Genomic DNA, 21,331 nt, shown 5'->3' with positions numbered 1-21,331 from the left:
GGGTCTATTGAATGTTTCACATTAGATAAGAAGACGAGAACAATGAAGAGTTTGGACTGGAAGGCTGAGAATAACAAAGAAAGTGGCAGAATAGCCTAGGTAGACAGTGAAGTCAGAATTTAGCATGTTAAAGCAAACAGACTTACTATTTATGTCATGAGACTCATAACAGAAGGGTATCCATTCAATCATTATTTATTCTATATTTGAATTAGAAGGATGAAACCAATTAGATGTTTGAAGCCACAGTAAGTAGATAATAGGAATGAGGCCCACAATGAGATGATATATTAGAAATTTGTTAAAGCTAAAATCAGTCATTAGCCCACCTCAATCAAAGCTGAATTCCTTCTATGTGCTCTTGGAAATTAACAAGTAGGGTAAAAATGCAAGCTCAAAGCTGGACCAAGTAGGTATTTCCAGGTGGGAAGGAGTATGCATGTTGTTTGTGAACATACTGTATTTTTCCTAACACATGATCCTGTACAACAGGAATAGGTGATAATGAGGGGGATGCTAATAATCAACAGAGCCAGGGGCTGGAGAGATGGCTCAGCACTCAAGTTGCTCACCGCTCAAGCAGTATGTGTGATAATGAGAGTCCAGGTTTGGGTGTGGCATTCTGTCTGTAAGTCTAGCATTTAGAAAGTGAAGGCTGGTGAGTCCTAGAGCATGCTGGTGGGCTAGAACAGTCCTTTACCACTGAACTCCAGATTCAACTGAGAGATCTTGCCTCAATGGGTATGGTAAAGGGTAATGGAGGAAGTCTCCTGATATCAACCTCCTTTTTCCACACATGCATTTGCACCCCCTCACACTCAGTCACATACGCATGTGTACATGTACTGCACATACACTCACATTTTAAAAAGAGTCAGAATGAACACATTTTAGTAACTTTTAGGGATGCCTTAAAAGAAGGAGTTTTAGATGGCTCCCATGTTTCCTCCTTACACAGCTAAACTGGAAGAGCTATGAGGGGAGCAGGTCTTTTAGGCTGGGGGAGATGATCATCTAGAAATCCCTCATTTTCTAGTGTGACTGTGTGCAAAAGCCTAATATTGAACTAGGTAGATATGTCTTAAAACAGAAAAGCCAGCTGCTCAGACAGTGAGCTCTTGTGTGTGTGTGTGTGTGTGTGTGTGTGTGTGTGTGTGGTTTGTGAGAGAGGTGGGTCCCTTTTATCATTTGACCTTCAATGTACAATAAAACTGTTTTCAGCCCTTAAGCCTGTATCAGCTGCAAAGGTGACAGATACCTGTCATATTTTAGGACAGCTTATCACTTCATCCCCTGGAGTGATTGAGTATTTATAGACACAAAGATAGAAACATAAATCCTATATGTATAGGCAAGAGTCCCCTGGAGGTGGCGATTAGGACTAGGCAGTAATTTTAGCTTGAAGTTCCTATGACTTAAATAGCCACTTGAGCTCTGCTCTTGCAGTTTACGATGTCAATAGAACCCCTAAATGAAATTACAGCCTTCTGATACGCAGCAGGATATCCTTTCTTTGCCATGCAATATACACGGCCAGAAGAAATTGCTCTGTATATGGGGTTTCACTAAGGCAGAATTTATCATAAGGCAGCTCTGCTAAAATATCATTATGCTGTTATTCACTGGATAACACATCTAATGACTCGGGGTGCACTTGATAGCCATGTTTCAGTGAACACAGACGCACGCCCTGATGTGAACTGGGCACTCCAGTGCTTCAAAGCACTATCGATTTCAATTCTACCATAATTTACACCTGGCTTGTTTTGCCAATAGCTTGAACCCATGCTAACACTGGAACATACACATACAAGCATTAGAGAAATCAGAAATGAACTCTATGGCAAAATTGCAGGCAGCAAACTTTTGCCTATGATTTATAATAGTCTAATTAAAGATTCTATATGACTTTATGTTACACTTGGATGTTTATTATTAGTACTGCCCTGTGGCTGGTGTTGATAATAACATTAACCTCTTATGTTTGTGCAAAATATGTGTGCTTCGGGGGTAGGCTCTGGGGCTGTTCATATTGCTCCCCTCCCCAGTATAGCTAGCACAGTGACAGGCACATAGATAAAAGTGTGTGGTAATCTGATGGCTTGGCTTCCTTCTCTGTTTCATAAGCATGGTGTACTGCAGCAGTCTGATGTAGTTTGTTTTCCTTCACTGTACTTTCCTTGAGAAACATCCATTTTATAATTTGAGCTTCAACCATGATACTGATGATTCAGAATGCAGCTATGCATGTGTCTCTGTCGCTGATCCAGCTCCAGTGTTCCTGAGTAAACCCAACTGCCTACTGGACATGAGTCTGGTGCTCCCCCAACAATTAAACACATTCAAAAGCAAGTTTATCATCTTCCTCATCCTACATGACTTACTCCTCACAGCTTTTCTTGTTTAGTTGTATAAGGCAGGAACCTGGGAGCAATCCAGAATTCCTCCTTCTTTTCATGCCAGGCGCAGAGGTTATTAAATTGTGTCCATTCTGTCAGTTATCTCTGGAACAAGTCTCCTCCTTTATGCCTATTTCCACAGTTACTGTCCTAGTTCGGTATTTCATTGTTTCCTGACTCAACAACTTAAGGTGCCCCCTAACTCATTTTCTGCTCTCCTGTCCCACTCCTCCAATCTATCCTTTCCTTTTTGCTGCCAGGGTGATCTTCTGTAACACAACGATTATTAACCTCTACTTGAAACCTTTTAATGGCTCCCCAAATGCTGAAAGAAGTTAAAAGCATCTTTGAAAGGCAATCAAGGCCACCATGATTGTTCTCTGCTTACATACACCGCACCATTTTCCCCACCACACAAGTAAAATCACCAACACTCTTCCTCATCTGTCACCTGTTCCCCACTTAAGAGCGTTTACCTCAGCTGCTCCTATCACCAAATTCTTTCCTTCTCTTTGGCCCTCTGGGAGAATCCTTCACAGCCAGCATGGGTTTGCTACCTTCTCTGTGATGTTTCCTTGATGCTTGACTCCAGGGTATTTTGAGCTGTACAATATTTGGAGCCTGTTTCTTTGAACATCCTTCAGTAAAGTTATCAGTGTATAACATTATCTCAAGCTCATTCTCCATCTGTCCCTCCTGTACTTAAGGCCATACCCTACTTAATCTTTGTACAGTTGATAACAGAACTATCATCTTAACATCAGCATGCTTCTAGGCTAAGTGATCAGATTCACACTGACTATTTTCCATTCGATCTTTGCTATTACTCAGGCTGCCTGGTATATTCATTTTTGTACACTGCATATAATTTTATTGATATGAATTTTAATGATTTCATTTTTTAATTTATTCTCAAAATCTGCATGAAAATATAAAACTGTACATACTATCAGAGTCTGTAGTGTCTCAGTAACTATATATGTATATATGTTGCATATATATATATACATACAATGATTAAATCAAGCTAAATATATTCATCTTTTAAATCATTTCCTTACGGTGAGAAAACTTTAGTTTCCAGAAAAATCTAGTTTCCAGAAATGTATAGTAACTTTCTACAGTCACCTATTGTTCTAATAGTACATTGTACATTGGAGATTTTCCTCCAAACTAACTGTAAGGTTGCTGACCAACCTTTTCCCACCTCTCCCACTCGTCATGTTCTCCAGTGACTTTCAACCTTAAACTTCTATACTCAACCACACTATTCTTGTCCAAGTCCTTTCCACCAGACAGTTCCACTGATGATGCACTTGTACAGAATTAGACAAAATTTTGCTTCCATTGAAGCCTTGTCTCAAATGTGGTCCCCATGCAATTTTAAAGGACAACCTAAGTCCCATCTTTCTCTGTCCTGATTAACTGCTCTCCGCAGCACTTAACACTAACAAGTCATGTACTTTCTATATGAATTTCCTCATGTGTCTCTCCCAGACAGTGTATAATATGAGAATAGAGACTTCTCTTTGTTTATGTACTCTAGAATCCCCAGCCCTGGAAGTGTGTGGTCTATATAGTTTGAGGTCCTCAATGAGTATTTGTTTATCAACCGATCTTTAGCTTCTATAATTAAAAACTGATAGAATACAGATTCAAAAGTATTTTGTGAATGAAAAAAGAATGAATATTAAAAGTATGTTTAGTGATTATAATGGAGAAACAGACTTTGTACCCTAATCCTCCAGAAATACTGGCAAGTCAGTCAAATGGGTACCATTATATCTTTCTTAGGAAAATGAAGCAGATGAGTCCCTTAATTTAGAAGCCTAAATTAAGTCTACCTGGTTTGTTCTCCTTCTTTTTTTAATTTGCTATTGAAATGTAGACAATTTTTTGTACTCTGATCATGATGTAGCTGTAACATTTATTACAGCATTTTGTTCCTCTTGACTAGGGAGGCAATTAGCAGGAGGTGAAGGTGCTAATATCTTTTATTACATTTTATATCCTTCCTTATTTGCTGCTTTTCATAAAATAGATCCTTTTCTTTCATTTTCAAAAGTGGATTAGGCACTCGTACAACTTTGTCCCTCAGAGAGATTTGTATACACTACCCGAGAGGCCATCAGACTACAAATCCTGCCAGAAGGAACTGGAAGGTGAATGTGATATTTGTAGCTTGAGGATGAACAGGTTTTTTGGCGCCAAGTTTGTGCTACTGGAAATGTCCTCTACGTGTTAACTCCCAAATGAAAACAAATTCACCAACAAAAACATTTTCGTTTTTGGCATATCTGCAGAGTTTACTTTCCATTGTTTAAGGGTTAAAGATCCATTATAAGAATAACTTCTTTCTCTCCTTTGGTTGCTTACATCTAGGAATTCAGTTTAATAGAGAGTGCAGAGAGAAAATTTAAAAAATACAAAAATGAGCATCTCACTTATATATCACACATGGACGCAATAACAATCATTTTTAGAAATGGAAAACCATTTTCAGAAAGCAGGATCAAATACAGCTTGGAAATTGTCCTGCTGATTGACCACCAACAGTTTAGATTAAAATCCACCTACTACATTTTTCTTTTAGTTATTGTTTACTATGTTTATTCATAGTATATACACTTACTGTTTGGTTTATTATATCAGGGCATCATACAGGGTACTGGAATGAGGACACAGCAAATGGCACACTAGAGGCTGACTCAATTGATGTCCCCTCTCTGAAGATGTCTCAGTGGGCTGTGGCTTAATAACTGAAGCAGCACCAAGTGAATCTACCAATTTCTCTCCTCATCGATCAGAAACAATTGAACTTGGCCATGTTCAGCTATTATTTACCTCAAACGGGGCATTTAATTAGTGCTTGTTAAGACAGTGCGAATGATTTGGCTGTCTGTCCTCCTGCCCCTGCTCTTAATTGTGTTGCCCGTCTGCTCCACCTCTCTCCTGTCTAGTTCCCAGCCTTCAGAACCAGTTCATGCTCCTCCGCATTTCCACCAGTCTGGCTGCTTAGCTGTGGACTTTGAGGAAGGGGAGAGTCACATTCACAACCTGGAGAAGCTCCAGCTAACATGGAACAATACAAGTTATATGGTATGTTCAGTCTGCATGCGCTAACCAAGTGAGGTATCTGACCTAACAAGAGTCCCGGAAAATGAAAGGAACTACGGTAAATTGAAGATTTCCATGTTCCATTAGAAATGGCCCAATTTTTGTGGGGTTAGAGAAACCACCTCAGTAGATGGCTAGGACAGTTGCAGCTCTCAGAAGATCTAGTAAGGGGATGCAGACAGAAAGGTCTATTGACTTGTTTGCTAGACATGCTCTGCCATTAGGGCAAGCAAGAGATATTCACAGCCAATGAATATACATATTCATTCATCCACTAGCTAGCCACTGATCCTCCAGCTCCTTCATTAAGACTGAGGCACCATGACATTGTTTAGAAGGGGAAGAACACACAAATATAAAATATAATACCCTCTGTCTATACAGAGATTTCTAATCCAAGGCAGCATAAGATAAGTGACGGCTGCTGCCTTTAAAAATGCTATCAGTGACGTATCATCATTAGCCTGGCTTATCATGGACACCTTCACAGTGAATGTGACCTGATTGACTGGATATCTTGCAAGGATATCTGGGAAATTATATTCTGATGCTAATATATAAGTTCAGTATTAACGCATTTAATATACAACTGAATAGCTGAGGAATAAAAGAATAAACTAGGTCATTTGTATATGTATTAAGTTTTACAAAACTGAATTCATTAAATATACTCAATTTTAATTATTAGCTATTTAATTTATTTCTACCTTTTAAAGCTACTTCTAAACACAACAATTAATATTTCGAAGTTCTGCAGAATAGAATTTAGGTTTACAATCTGTCATGCATATTTAATCAAGGATAATTACTAAATTTACCAGTTATCAGATCATCCCATTTGAAGACACTGTTCATAAATAACTACATAAATTGTCTGTATTATCAATGTGATAAAATGTCAACTTAGCTCTGTTTATGGCCTGTTTAAAAATATTGTGTGAAATTCAAAGTCAAGAAAAACTAGGTAAAATCTTACTTTGAAAATGTGAGAACATGGCTTTGCACGTATACATACATTTATATGTTAACATACATACTCAATCATATATATGTTCCAAAAACTTGTTATAACATATAGAGCATGTGTCTTTCCTAGGGAATCACAGAAAATACCCCAAACCATTTCTGCACAAATAGAACAACTTCTTCATTTAGTATTAATTTTGCCAAAAGGATGAGAAAAGATAGAATAATTTCTTAATGGGGCAATCATAATCTGGTTATTTAGCAATTTCACTTGTGTATAGTTGTTACTGCCTAATTAAATGAATATAACATATAGGAAATGATCCCATCTAACATTTGTTTGCAAAAAATATATTTTAAAACATGAATCTTCATTAATTTAATAAAATTAAAACTTCCATATGAACACTGAAAAGTGGAACTAGTTATAGTATGTTATTAAAGGCTTATTGATATAGGAATGGAAAAAGCCAGGTAATATGAATACAGCTATGCTATGTCAGCTTATGCAAAGACATCATTTTCCCTCCAACAAAATATGTACTAATCAGATTCTAACTTCTTATCAACTCACTAAGACAATTTTTAATAACCATATAGAATTCTAGATCCTGGCAGCTATAAGAAAATCTCTCTGGCAGATTAGATTTATAAAATATAATTTCTTGGGACATAATGCTAGGTAAATGTGTTTACACTCTCTGCCTAAAATTGCTTAGAAATTTTTTACGTAAGTCATAGTTTTTGAGAATAAACTGTCTCCAAGTGTTAATAGACCCAGTTGTCTTCAGTGTAGCCCACAGAGACTAAGTTTCTCTCTCAGGTCTGTGCAGTTGGAAATCATAGCAGAGAGAGTCACAGACTACTAGGTAGCTCCAGGTGGCCACGGACTAAGAGCTCCATACATTTTTCAGTAATATTCAAATATTTATTTATTTACTTTTTTTTGAGACAGGGTTTTTGTCTATAATAGTCCTGGCTTTCTTGTAACTTGCTCTGTAGACCAGACTGGCCTCAAACTCATAGAGATCCACCTCCCTTTGTGCTGGATTTAAAGGCCAGCCCCACCAGCACCCAACTTCATGTTTGAAAGTTTTTTAACACCATTTTGTTGTTCACCATTTTAGAAAATGACAAATAAACTAAAAATGTCTCACAATAGATTGTCCATATAAGTAGTGCAGTAGTTACTAACATGGGCTAATATAAATGAAGTCTATACCACACTAGGCTTTCCCATTCTGGCCCTAACTTAAGTGAAGTAGCTTCCTTTTACAGTGTCAGCTAAGGAATTTGATGAGCCTTGGAAACTACAGGAATTGTGCTAGAACTTGGGTTTGTACTGGAGGTCACTGACAAATCCTTGTATGACATTGTAGCAGCACATGGTGAGTATGCACGAGTTCTGTGGTTAAAAATCCAACTCACCCAGACCAGCAAACAAAATTCCAAGGGTAAGTATCAATACTTTATATGGAATCACTGTACCGATTTGGACAAAGGTATATACACACATACATAAAGACATGCAAGATACCTATCTGTAAAGTCAACTATTATTAAAGCAGTTTGACTCTAGTAATGTGTTACTAGCAATCTGTGAACAGCAAAGACAGTGAAAACAATGAAGTGGCATCTCTTTCCAAATATTTAAGGACATCGAGTAAGTGGCCCTTAGGCTGAGCTGAGGGTCTGGGAAGTTTTAGCCATGAGAACCATATTGCGAACATCAAAGACTCCTTCCCCCTCCAAGAGCAATTCACTTCAGATGATGCCACACAGTCAAATAATTTTATAGCCACCATGTTGTTTTGGTTTTTGTTTTCTCTTTTTCCCAGTCAATCTTTTAGAGCATGTCAGATTCTTGAATTCAGAAAGATGAGAAAGCACAGTAAAACGGAATATCTTTAGAATAGCAATTAAAGTAGGGACCTGAGAGCAGAAGACAAAACCTCATTCTGCAGTTCCCTTTCAGGGAGGGTATTCATCACCAAGAAGGATGTGGAAGGTCCCTACTGACTATGACTTATCAGACAGGCTACAACCCCACCCCTACCCCATTCCATTCCTTTGACAACTTCCCAGAGCCCATTCAGTTGGTCTCTTAAATTGAGGACAATACTATATTTGGGTTTAACATTGTGAAGACAATCATCAGTTTCCTTTGTCAAGATGATAAATTTCCTTGGAACCATATACGGAGTCTCACTGCATTCTTCTACTCAGTAGCATGAATAGAGAGAAATAAAGAATAGGGCGTGACACATGACGTTTTCCTAAGGTCAGATGGGGAGAGGCTCCTAACAGTTAAGAGCGACCAGGACTTGAAGAGGTGATCTCTAAGGGGAGAGCGCGAGCAACGTTCTTGTAGCTTACAACTACTACAGATTTTCTCTCTGCCTGCGCAGGACACAGCTACTCAGAACAGAAGTTAACAGAGGAAAACTTCAGAGGAATAATTATTCCCACTTTCACTTCCCCCTCCTACCACCCTGAGCTCTTCCTCCCTGCCCCAGTCACTCACCTACCTCCCTCCTCCCACAAGCATGTTTGCTAGGCACGTCAAGGCTGACAGCCCTATGTGGCATCACAAAACCGATACCTGCAGGCTGCTCCTGAGCAGGGCCTCTAGGTTCTGCCATGGTCACACTAAAAATCGCCATCACTGTTGGATTTTTTGGCAGGCTTTTTTTTTTTTTTTTAAATTTTAAAATACCCTTTATTTCCTGCCTGTCTCAGAGACACCAAAAATAGAATCCTTGCTACATCAAATTCTGGAACCTCACCACTCACCAGGATTGTGGTTCCTGATCCAGGGAGTGACGGCTGAGAAGCAGCACAGTCTCTTGAGAGTGTCCAGGCCTGGCTGTTAAGCTCCCTGCTCTGATTAGTTTGGTGAGTTCACAGTGTTCCAGAGTGCTGAAGCACAGAAATTAGGGAGGGGGGGTGGTGGAAGGAAAATCACTGGAGCCTCTTACGATCTAACTTCCACTAACTGAGAGGAAATGTCTTATAAATAAACAACAGCAAGAGAAACACACACACACACACACACACACACAAAAAAAAACTATCCCGTCCTGCCAGAGGAATGTACATTATTGTCTCCCGACGGAAAACTTTGCACCACACCAGAATGCAGCCATGTCTCCTGAAACTACCTCTCTTAAAACAGAAAGAAAAAGAGAATCAAGGAGGAAGGTGGGGAAGCTTCTCTCGTGTCCTTGAATTCTGTTGGGAAGTTCATGTGAGTTCCCAGTAGACAGGCTACACTGAGCAGTTTCAGCAGTCTGTGTTCCAGGGTTTCGTGCGGAGGCTGCTTATTAACAAAATTTCATTTCTGCCCAGATCATTGCTCTACCATCCGGACATTTTCAGAAGGGAAGTTCAGGGAAGGGGGGAAGGGTGCAACTGTGGAGGAGAGGAGAAAAGAGGACAAAGGGAAACTCCTGATGACCCGGAATACCCTAGCCACGGCCATGAGCCATGCTAAGCAAGCCCCCACCCACCACCGTCCCCTGCTTGTTGAGGACTTGAAGATGCAGTTGTGTTTAATCTACTTACTCTTTCTGCTCGGGAGGCTGAGGTTCCTACATTTCCAGCTCATGCTGGACTGTACCGTGAGCAACAAGTGAACTGAGTTCTGTGAGCTCATTCTAGTCCTTCGACTCCTGTCCACATCACTAAGCGACTGCACAGCTTGGCACAGGCCAGGATGAGTCAGCAGTCTCTGGTCATGAGAGGCCAGGCCTGGAATAGCATTGGGGTGTGTGTGTGTTGAGGGGGGGCAGGTCAGGAGCAAAATGAAGCAGAAAAGCAGCCTAGACTCAACTGTGCAATATGCAGGGCACTGCAGGGCACAGTGAAAGAGTCTCATCAGCTCTGGGGTAAAGAATACAGAACTGCAGAAAGAATGGCAGATTGCTAAGAACAAAACAGATTCTGAAGGTAAAGCATGTTGCCCATTATTACTACGTGAGCACCTACTTATCCCATGTGCTGTAAATTCAAGTAAAAACAGGTAGTTATATATTATATTTTTTCAACATCTTGATATGTTTCCCAATTGCTAAGTAGCAAAACAAAACAAAAACAAAGCACAGCAGTTGTGTAGAGAAGTAGTATATTTCATAAAACAATGTAATCATATATAACTGATACCTTAAGGGTGGACATTTGGACTGACCATATCCTTATATAACCTGTCCGAAAAGCATTAAAGAGAAGCACTCTCTACATCAAGACTGACAATAGAAAAGGGCCTAGAGAATAGAAGACACTGCAAGTTTAATGGTTCATACACAGGGGATACTGCCTTGTGCCTGTATTTCCAAACAACAGGTCGTTGTGTAGAAATTTATTTAGTAAATAGGGCTCTGTTAGAAAGTGGCCATCCCTACCCCCAGGATTTTGAACATGATTCCTGTACTGTACACTCTAAAATAGCTAAAGGTAAGTCAAAATGAAAGGACGGGGAAATTTTAAGTTAAAAAAGTCAATCAGCGATAGAGATGCAAGCTGTCCTGCAAGTCAACTGAGAAAAACTTCCTGAAACAGACAGAAACATACCAAGCCACTGTATCTCGATAAGCCTACTGAGCTGGAGAGTAAACAGTATCAGCATCAGAAGGAGAAGGCTATTTCAAGTGTGGTGGTTTGGAAATGTATGCCATGAAAAATGTAATGAGTCAGTGGAGCAGAGAAAGTAGAGGACAACTTTATGGATGTCTGAAGAGGAGCCATGAAGATTTAGCTTTTATCTCTAATGTACAGTGTGTGTGTTCACAAAGGACGCAAGCCCGTCTTTGGACCTTTTCTCCCACAGTAGCATATCACTTCAAGCATCCTATCACATAGTCAATGAATTTCCTAGTCTCTTTCCTTCCCATTGAAAAGGGAGTGACAGTATCATCCTAACTGAAGCATTACAAAGACTGAGCTGGTTTTTATCCATTTTTGTCATGGTTGTGTCTGTCCAATGGTGAACGTACCAGAGACTACTATTATTACTACTATTCTTAGATCACTATATCACATCTGTGAGTGTCCACTAAAAGAAACTCTGGCATTGTTGTTTCACTGAACTGAGTAGAACCAGCAGAATAATCTCAAGTTAAGTCAGCTGAGTGTATGGCTTAGCATGCTGCTCCGAAGAGCTTGTTTTCGCGTGGGATGTTAAGCACTACATGTGAACACAGAGAATGCTGATGATGTTATATGAAAACCTTGATTTGGGGTATCTATGTTGTCAAAACCTGACAGTGTCTAGTAACTAGAGGCCTAAAAAAGAACAGGAATTTTTAGAAGCTGCTCCAAAAGCAACAGTATAAAAGCGCTATTGGCCTTGACCACATGATGAGTGTTTTTTACCAAAGGGGAAAACTTAGTCCGGTTGATCGTCCCAACCTAATTGATTAATTGTGGGTCTGACCATCTGGCTGATGAATGCTGACACCCAGCAGTGATTACTGTGTAACACAAGTCCGGATGTGCTCTCCATGATGCCTCCCACAATAATGGCAACAGTGAACTTCAGGTTAGTTTATTCAGGCTTCTTGGCTCAATCTCTTCATGGAACAGTGGTTGTGGCAGGGAATATTTTACTAGATCTGGTCAAGCAGATCTTCTCTTGTTTCAGTGCCCCTCCTTTCCAACTCCACTCCTATCCTCTCCTGAGCCCTCTTGTACATAATCGTTTTTCATGCAAAGCATTCCATCTGTAGTTTTCATCATATTGTCGACTCTCCCCTCTCTGCTCTATTCTGAAAAAGATCAGACTGGTCTAAAAGGCGTGTACTGCTGTTTCACAGCAAATCTTAAGGAGACATTTTCCTTATTTCTTCTGTACTGGTTTACTATAAATTTTTCTATGTTTACAAAACAGAAAATTATTTCATTTAAGTCATAAAGCCAAATATTCTACGATGGTTCAATCCTGCATTTTGTTTCTAAGAAGTACAAGGATTAAGAGAAGATAATTTTTACATCTCAAAGTTCTTTCTGATTTTCAGAAGTGTTCCACAGACAGGAACCATCCTTCCCCAGAAACTAACTTAAGGATTCACGGAAGCATTTCACAGTAAGATAGCATCAGACAGCTTAAAAAAAAAATAACAGGATCAGTAAGCATGCTTCCTATAAGCCATCTATATCTGGACATAGCATGTATGCAGAATCCCCCAAGCTAATCAGATCCGAACCCATGCAAACTTTAGTTATTACAAACAAGTTCATTTCTTTCCATTCTGTTTGGTGGAGAGGCATGAGAAAGCAAAATGATACCAAATGCCTTCTAAAAGCTTGTCTGAGGAGTCACAATCATCCTCATTCTCTTTCATTTTCCCATCCTGATTTCCACCTTGAAATCGTCCTGCCTCTTGGTTTCCACAGATGCTGAATTCCTCTTATGTTTCAGGCTTTATTAGTGTTAATTTTCAGTAGAGAATGGTAGCAGCATGCTGAAATACAGAGTTCTGTATGGGGAGTTGGGAAATGTTTTTGGCATGACTGTCAGTAAACAACTCTGTGTCTTGGGCAAGTCAAGTCCCTTAACTCCCTGTGTCTCAGTCTCTTCATTGAAAAATGATAGGGTAGGACTGCATGAACTCTGTTGTCTCTGCCAACACTAAGATTCTACGGTTCTATAGCTCATTTCCCTTTTTCTCCCCTCTGGCAGCAAATGCTCAACAACTCTGCATATAATAATTTTTCTGCTCTCAGTTACTAAAGAAAAAATGTATTCTTTATTTACTGCTGAATATTTTCTATTTGTTTCCCCTCTTTCTTTTTGATATTAGATATTTTGAGTCATAAACATGAACATATTCAGATACTTTAAATTTGAAGGCATTTAAGGAGAATAGCTTTCCCATGTAGAACATTTAGTGTAGCTCTGCATGGAGGAAGCCAGCCATCCAAAAGTGGAGCAAAGGGGCCAATTCACAAATGAGAGGAAGCCTTTCATAATAAGAGTCTCCAGGCTCTTCAATTTAGATAAAGCTCAAATGCTATCAACTTCCAACTACTTTTCCAATCAGTCCCAGACACTATCACAGACACTTAGGACTACAAATCTGAGGACCAGTGCTGGCAGTGATGCAGTTCTTATTTCACCTCCACCATCCACTGCCAAGCAGGATTTAGGATGGCATAGTAATAAGAGCCAAGAGGACAATCTGTCATTTATTTTCCTCCAAACTTTTTGAAATTTCCCATTTGGGCTCTGTTTCCCAGTTTTAATTTGGTAACTGCCATTTTTCAGCATTTCTTTTAACAGGTTACTAATAATTTCTGATACAGGATCTCATATTTCATTTTCTGCTGCTAGAACGGCTGTTAATATTTCATCTGCCTTCAACTCGGCCCTGAGTACAGGCTGCTGCGTTTTAGAAGCTCTGCTAACACTGAGGTTCTGGGAATTTCATCACCAGTGCTCACTCAGTTTGTCCAGGTCTGGTGAAGTAAAAGTAATAGGTTGTCTGTGTAGGAAATATCTGAAGATGTGCTAAACATGTTATTGATTCTTAAGGCATCTCCTCCCCAAATCTCTGACTTCAGCAGATGCCCTATTTATTTCCACGGTAACCTGTAATTGGCTTAATTTTTAGAAGCAGAGTGATTGTTAAGCGCTGGGGATCACAGGAAGAGCTGGGTTCAGTTTTCTTTTGTCAGAAATTTGCTAGCAGTATCACCTGGAAGGCCAGTGCTTCTCTCCATTTGCAAGAGACAGTTTGAGTATCTATCTGTATTGCTATGAGGATCCAATAAATTAAAGTGTTGAAGATTACCGAATGCTCAATAAATGATGGCTACCACTATTAATAATTTACAAATTCACTCTATATAATTATTGGGTTTTGACACCTTCTCTAAGGTCAACAAATTATATCTGAATTCAGATGTTTATGTGGCTTTATCTATAGCATACAATAAAAGCCTTTAAAGTGTGGATCAGTAAAGCCATATGTATAGATAATGTTCAGCATTACTTTTTTTTTGCTGCCTTTCTATCTAAAACAAAATTACTAAAACATTTTGTTCATCTAACATCCAGCCCCGATCGTAATCTGATCTGTATGGACATATTGACTTTCTCTAGCCCTTAGTATTACGGATTATTTTAATATTATTTCAGTGTGTATGAAGCAGGGTCCATCAGAAGAGAAAGGCCACATTACAGTAAAGAACTATCAACAAAAAAGGTGGTTGTGATAATGGAAGAGTACATTATAAGAAATAGCAGTAACTCTAAAAAACAAAAACACAACAAACATAAGAAATAGCTGCTACTGTAGAGTTGAGACTGCATGCTCAAGGAAAAGTTGTTTTGACCTTTAGACAAGGATTCAGGCCTGGCTAGGTGCACACACACCACACGCAAATCCCTTTTTGATTTTTGGATCTAGACTTTGTTCAACTAGGCCTAGACACTAACCACTGAATGCCAAAGAAGTGTCAGAGAGATTTCTCAATAGGAATTGTTGGGTACCTGTACTCTTGGGTGGCAGCAAAAGATATTCCTGGGATGGCTGTGTGGCTATCTGTTATGTGATACAAGTAGGTTGAGACCAGGTAGTGGGGTTGCTATCTGTTTTCATTTTGGAGCACCAGGATATTGGTGTGTGTCATACAGTAGAATGCTAAAAAAGCTATTCAAAGGAAAGAAGGCAAATTCTGGGGAAATTATGCACAATGCACAAGGAGTGGGAATCAGGAAGGGAATCCTTCCTTCTGCAGTATGCTAGGCCAGTGGGCAAACAAAAATACTTAACGTGACCATAGTCAGAAGCCTGATTAATGAACACAACTGGTCTCTTACTGATGCTTTTTTGTTTAATATTGAAAGCATATCAATGTAGAAGAATAGTTACAGGAAAAACCTAAAACATACTGACTTGCAGTTAGGATAGAGAAGAAAAAAAAAAAGAGAACTCCTTTATCAAACTTCGAAGTATTTTTAATGATCCTAACAATCCATACCATTGAGATTCTGGTGTGTGTGGGGTGCAGGATCACTGACCTGGAGTCACAGAGTTAGATCAATACTTTTTCTGTATTCCATTTTTCTTAAGTAAATGATAAGCATTTAAATACATACAGGCAGCACATGGAAGAAGCCCTAGATTGATTGCTGTTAGAACTAGCTTTACATGTAGGTAAGATGCATACTCAAGCACACCCCCTTTTTTGGTTTGTTCTTAATTCAAGAAAAATTCAAGAAATTTTTATTTTAAATAGAAGTTGAGTTTAGAAACAAAACTCTGACATGAGAGAATTGTTTGGTTGTTGCAGAGATCGGAGCACAGAGTCTAACTGGAGCAGTAGAGTGCTAAACAAAGTATACTTCAGGAGGCTCAGCACAAAAAGCACACACCTCACCCCCACACTTGTCTTTCCCTAGGCCTGGTCACAAGTCATAATCATTTAATGCAGTGGAACAGATCTTGTTTCAAGTCATGCTTTCTGAAAACCAACAGTAACATCTAGCAAGGCAAGGCTTTCTGGATACTCCCACAATCCTCTCTCACAATAAGATTGTACACATCTCTTTCAGATGCAGGTAGATATGTTTAAGATTTTCTTTTGTTTGTGTTACATATAAATACCAAGGGGAAACATAATGACCCCATATTGAAGCCCTCCCTCCAGTCCACATTCATATGCTTCTCACATTCAGTTCTTGAGCTGAAAAGAGAGGATGCAAACAGAGCATCGTAAATCCCTATGAAATGGCCTGGCAAGTCCATTTTATTTTAGTTTGCCCTTCTGTTCAGCTGGCTTTTCTGCTATGACCCACTATACTTACCCTGTCGGCTGCTCTTACTAGCAACATGCCTTTTTAATCAGCCTTCCTGGGGTCTGCATTTGATTACAGCATTTGTGTTCTATTTTGATTCTTTTGTACTGTGCCCTGTGGTGTTAGCTTGAAAGGTGTTATTTATAAAATGAAATTCTATTGTATTGCCACTTGGATTCAAAGAGGACATATAATATTAATGTAGAATGTATTTAATAATATCTTGAAACTATTAAATCAATTTCTTCATGAGAACACAGAGCAGAAGGAAGAAAGTGGGTTAGTAAGCAGGTAATAAGACTTAAGTATCACCTGAGCCTTTCTTCATGAGCTCCTAAATGCTGGCATGAGAAACATTCTCCTAATGTCAGGGTTCTAGGGAGAGGACTACCTTCCTTAGCCAGACCAGGGCAGCACACACCTGTTTAAACATTCGTCTGTGCAGGTCAAACATTTTTCTAGGCTTCAGATGCAAATTATTTTTACTACGAAAATCATGGGATGAGAGATGAATATAACTCACTTATGACTCAGAAAGGCTTAAGTAAAGAAAGAAATACAATTGGCCACTGCTAGAGATCGAGAGCCTCTTTTGAGATTTATATAGATTTGTTCTCCCTTCTGATACCTTTCAAAAGAGGAAAATTCTAGTGCTACCAAGAAAACAAGTTTCTAGGTTGCCATAATTAGAATGATTTTCTCACCTCCCAAAATTGCTGGTTTCTTTCTACCTGCTGAGCTCATTGTATGGGGTTCACAGATTGGTTGGGGAGACGCACACTCATCTTTTCTTTACTTCTTTTACTTCCATTTTTAATGCAAACCAAGGCCTAAACTATGCACTCCACTGCATTACAACCTGTGCAGCATGTCTGTTGTTGCAGGCATTCCACTTGCCCACTATTCTTTTTGTTTTTCTAATGACATCACTGAAATCAATAGCTAACTGCTCCTTGGATAGGGAATAAGGGATGGTTATATGTGGAAGATGGTTTTTGCTCTGTAGAAGTCGTAAGTAATAAGTGAAATGGAAACTGCCTTTGCAAAGGAAGCTGGTTGTACGTCCTCGGCGGCTGCTTTCACATGTTCTCACTCACCGGTTTATAGAATGCCAAGAAATTCAGAATCCAGCTTTCCAATAGCCAGAAAGGGAATAATTACATTTTCTTGTTGTTTTCTAATTGCACTGAACTACTTTGTGGACGGATGATCTAATGATTCTAGAATGCTCTAAATTCTTTCAAAGGAAAGTGATATAGAAATGTATATATAGTAAAATGATAGTTCAAAGACCATGTTTTGTTTGACAACTCTAAAGGAATGTGGTGTGGGAGGTCCTTCTGTCTATGTGTTGCTTTCATTGGTTAATGCATAAAGAAACTGCCTTGGCCTGTTGATAGGGCAGAACCTTAGGTAAGTGGGGAGAGCTAGGGTGAATGCTGGGAGAAGGAAGGCAGGGAGAGAGATGCCATTGAAGCCTTCAGAGTCAGACATGTTGAATCTTTCCTGGTAAGCCACTGCCATGTGGCGATATACAGATTAATAGAAATGGGTTAAAATAATATAAGTTAGTCAATAAGGAGCTAGAGCTAGTGGGCCAAGTAGTGATTTAATTAATACAGTTTCTGTGTGATTATTTCAGTTCTGGGTGGCCAGGACCAACTATTGGCCTCCTCCTACAGGAATGAGCTTCTCTCCTTTTTGGAATAAACCATATATACAAATGAGATGCCGAAACCAAGGATCTAGGATGGATTGAGGATACACATCTCAGTCTTGACTGTATCATATTATCAGCTATTTTATGAAAAACATCAACATTGTTCAATCTCTGCATCCATTCAGGTCGCACCTCATTAGTTTGTGTTATATAAGTATTCCAATAATTAATATGTTAAATTAAATTGAAAAATAACATAAAATATTGAACCTGAAAGTAATTACTGATAATGTTTCCTTATTGTGGACAATAAAGTAAGTAACTGTCCTAGTTTAGTTTCTGTTGTTGTGATAAAATCCAAGAGCAACTTGGGGAGGAAAGGGTTTATTTTATCTTATAGTCCATCATGGAGAGAATTCAAGGCAGGAACTCAATTAGGGGCTATGGAGGAATGCAGCTTACCAGCATGTTTTAGATGGCTTGTTCAACCTGCTTTCCTTAAAACTGAGGACCTGCTGACTGGTGTGTCACCACCCATAGAGGACTGGGGCCTTCCACAACAATCATTATTCAAGAAAACACCTTACAGAATTGCCTACATGGTAATCTAATGGAGGCATTTTTTTAAATTGTGGTTCCTTTGTCTCAAATGACTGTAGCTTATATCAAGTTGACAAAAGTCTAAGCAGCACAGTAACTTATTAAAAGGGTCATTATTAATAATATAAATCTTTGGCGGAGTTGTTTTAAGGTTCTACTACTGAAAGTAAAATTGCTCAACCAATTAAAATAAATAGGAGATCTCTTGTCAAAATATGAAGCACTGTTTAGAAGTTGGAGAGTGCATACTGCTCTTGCAGAAGACCTAAGAACAGTTCCCAGTAACCACAATGGGTGGTCACAGCTGCCTCCAACTTCATGGGATGCTGTTCCTTTTTCTGGACATTGCTGGCACCTGCACTCACATCTGCATATACTCACACAGAAAACATATCTATATATATATTCACCTATCTATATATATAATTAACTTATAATCTCAAACAATGAAGAATTATTTAACTCAAATAACCTGATATATTCTAATGTAACTAAGGAAGGCGGAATCTAAAGTAACAAGTAAATTTCACTAAATGGCTACACAGGCATGCTGGCCATGCTAAGTTACTAATGCTGCACATCTTAACAGTCTACATATTTGGCCAGTCATTGGTACATTTTCTAGGCAAAATTAAGGTCTAATGAACAACAAATAGGGATGAAGTTAGTGTGATGGCAGATTATAAAACTTTATCTATCGTCTTGACCCATAAACAGAGCTCTAATAGTGCTATTGGAACCCAATATTCTGAACAGAATCTAGTTAAGAAGTAGAAGCACACTAGTACTGAGAAGACACAAAGCAAGAACAGTCACATTTATGTGGCAATGTGAGTAATTTCATGGTAGCTGGGCCATTACCTCCTCCAAACTAGCTTAATTCAACACCAACTACTGATAAGCCATGTGTTCCCCTGTGGATAACTGAGTAAGTTTTGGCAGTGCAGCTCTTTGCTTGGGTTCCTGTCTTGCCTGAAAACTCCTTTGGGGTTGCTGCTGTCTAGCCCCATTGAGGGCCCTGTCTCACTTGTGGACCCTAGGTCTGTGGGACATAGGAACAAAGGTGAGGGAGAAGTGAGTCGTTCTATCTAGTTCTTTGAAAGATCTGTAAAATATGCAGAATGAGGTTTTCCTCCATGAAGGAGAGAAGGAAGTGAAGCAGGACCTCCTCCTAGAATTTCTGCTACTCTGTGTAGCTCATTTCCATTTAATATCATAGGTGACCATGAGTAACCAGCAATGCTAAGTTCCCTCATATCAAGTAATGATCACCAGTAAGCTATTCTCATCACTTCTACTCTGTACAGTCTGTGGGAAGGGGGCAGTTGTTCCTCCGGACACAGAAGACTAAAAAGTGAACGTGTAAGGAATACAAAGAATCAAGAAAGCATGACATAACCAAAGAGAACAAATCAACCAATTTGAAAGCATTGGAGATCTGTGAATTGACTAATTCAAAGAATTAGAATTCAAAGCAGTTGTCTTACAGAAGCTAGGTGATTTACAAAAGAGCATATACCAACAGCTAAGACAACTGAACAAAACCAGGAAAAGTAAACAAGATGAAAATGAGAAGTTAATAAAGAGGGAGACAATAACAATAGTACAGAGACAAGCAAGAACGACTAGAGCTGAGGAATATGAAAACTGGTCAGAAATATTCACTAGGGTGCTTTGTTCCAAAGCAGACAAAGATTCGAATAAAGAATCAGTGAACTTGGAAACAGATATTTCAAAATTATGCAGTTAAGCATACAGAAAGAAAGAGAAAATAGAAAAAAAACTAGTTTAACTCACAAGATATGAACCATAAACACATTAATGGAAGTATTGAAGCAGGAGAGAGAGAGACAGGAGGAGTGATTTAAAGAAACAGAAGGGAAAAGAAATGCAGGGAGGGAAATACATATTCCTAAAGGACGTGGAAATCCAACTAAATCATAAGAGGTATGTACAATGCATTATGTAATCAAATTGTTAAAAGCAAAGAGAATTTTTAGAAGTAGCAAGAGAAAAACAATTGTCGTGTTTAAGAAAGATGTTTAGAAGTTTGCTCATAGGACTTGGCAGGCTAAAAGAGACTAGAAATAAACTATTAACTGAAAACCTTGTGGCCAAAAAGATTGTGCTGAATTGTAAGGGAGGTAATAAGGTAAAGACAAACTTAGGTTGAGGGGGTTCTTCATAACTAGATACACCTAGGAAAAGAATAACATCAAAGAGAACTAGAGTGAAAGGATGCTAATTTGCAGCATTGAGAACATAGAAAAGGGGAGAACTCACTGACAAAGGTAAGTTGCCAAACACTGGACACCACGAAGACTATAATGAAAGTAAATGAATCACTTTGAAAAGGGAGAGGGGGAGAGAAAGGAACCAATAGAAAAAGAGAACAACAAGACATCAAACCACAGTGGAAAATAAGAAAACAGGAAGTAAGGAAATACAATACACACCGAAATGGGCAAAATGACGCAATAAATCTTTACCTAAATTTGAAATAAACATTTATATTCCCCAATCAAAAGACACAGAGCACTTGAAAGGATTAGAAACAAAAGGTCATTATCAATAAGACCAAGATCCACACAAGTATCTGCCCAAGAGAAGCTCACGTTAGCTTGAAGGACACACACAGACTGAAAGGCAGGGCTGGCAGAGTGTATTCCTTGGAAATCGTAACCACGTTAGACTGATTAAGTCAAACTGTCATTATCAGCAAAGAAGGTCATTACCTGATAAAAGGATCAATTCATTATGGAAATTAACAATCTGCTTGACCAGAAGCGTCTT

General features: G+C 38.9%; 1 protein-coding gene across 16 annotated transcripts in view; it reads right to left on the bottom strand.

Annotated features, from left to right (window-relative positions):
• Zbtb20 (zinc finger and BTB domain containing 20) overlaps positions 1-21,331 on the bottom strand; it is a 752,057-nt gene that overhangs the window by 267,452 nt on the left and 463,274 nt on the right. The window contains exon 1 of one of the 16 annotated variants that reach the window (XM_050148768.1): positions 10,047-10,155. The exons of the other annotated variants lie outside the window; for them this stretch is intronic. The gene's annotated coding sequence lies outside the window, so the exon portion shown is untranslated. Of the gene's footprint in view, positions 1-10,046; positions 10,156-21,331 lie in introns of those variants that run through there. 16 annotated transcript variants of the gene reach the window in all.

The sequence above is a fragment of the Alexandromys fortis genome, unplaced genomic scaffold, assembly GCF_014885135.2.
Source record: "Alexandromys fortis isolate MF-2015 unplaced genomic scaffold, M_Fortis_MF-2015_v1.1 scaffold_4, whole genome shotgun sequence".
In the NCBI taxonomy this organism is placed as follows: Eukaryota; Metazoa; Chordata; class Mammalia; order Rodentia; family Cricetidae; genus Alexandromys; species Alexandromys fortis.
Note: the sequence above shows the minus strand (reverse complement) of the source record. Positions and strands in the feature narration are given on the sequence as shown.